The sequence below is a fragment of the Montipora capricornis genome, chromosome 8, assembly GCF_036669925.1.
Source record: "Montipora capricornis isolate CH-2021 chromosome 8, ASM3666992v2, whole genome shotgun sequence".
NCBI lineage: Eukaryota > Metazoa > Cnidaria > Anthozoa > Scleractinia > Acroporidae > Montipora > Montipora capricornis.
The window spans coordinates 13,583,163-13,583,511 of record NC_090890.1 but is presented as its reverse complement, the minus strand read 5'-3'; positions in this window follow the sequence as shown (position 1 = coordinate 13,583,511).

Sequence of the window (349 nt, the reverse complement as noted above, 5' to 3'; positions counted from 1 at the left end):
CCATTCCAGTTTGACAGGAGCGTGTGACACTGGCGTGTACTGTGACTGCGTGCTGAACAAAAACAGACATGTTTGAGAAATTTTCCCAATACAGTGATATTTTGCTGATTTTAACACTGAATGTAGAACTTGTAGGAGAGTTGTGCGTGCATTACTCATGCATGAACGTAGGTCACGCAATTAGGGTAGTAGTGCATTGCATTGTAATTCAACCCCTGTAAGGGTCAAAGGTAACTCGTGGTCAAAGTGTCAGTTTTTGTTTTGAAAAGTGTTTTAGGCATATAATGTGGAGTCGCGGTGCCCTCACATGCTCGTTGTGAGAATAAACATCTGAAAAGTCTGTCTACAT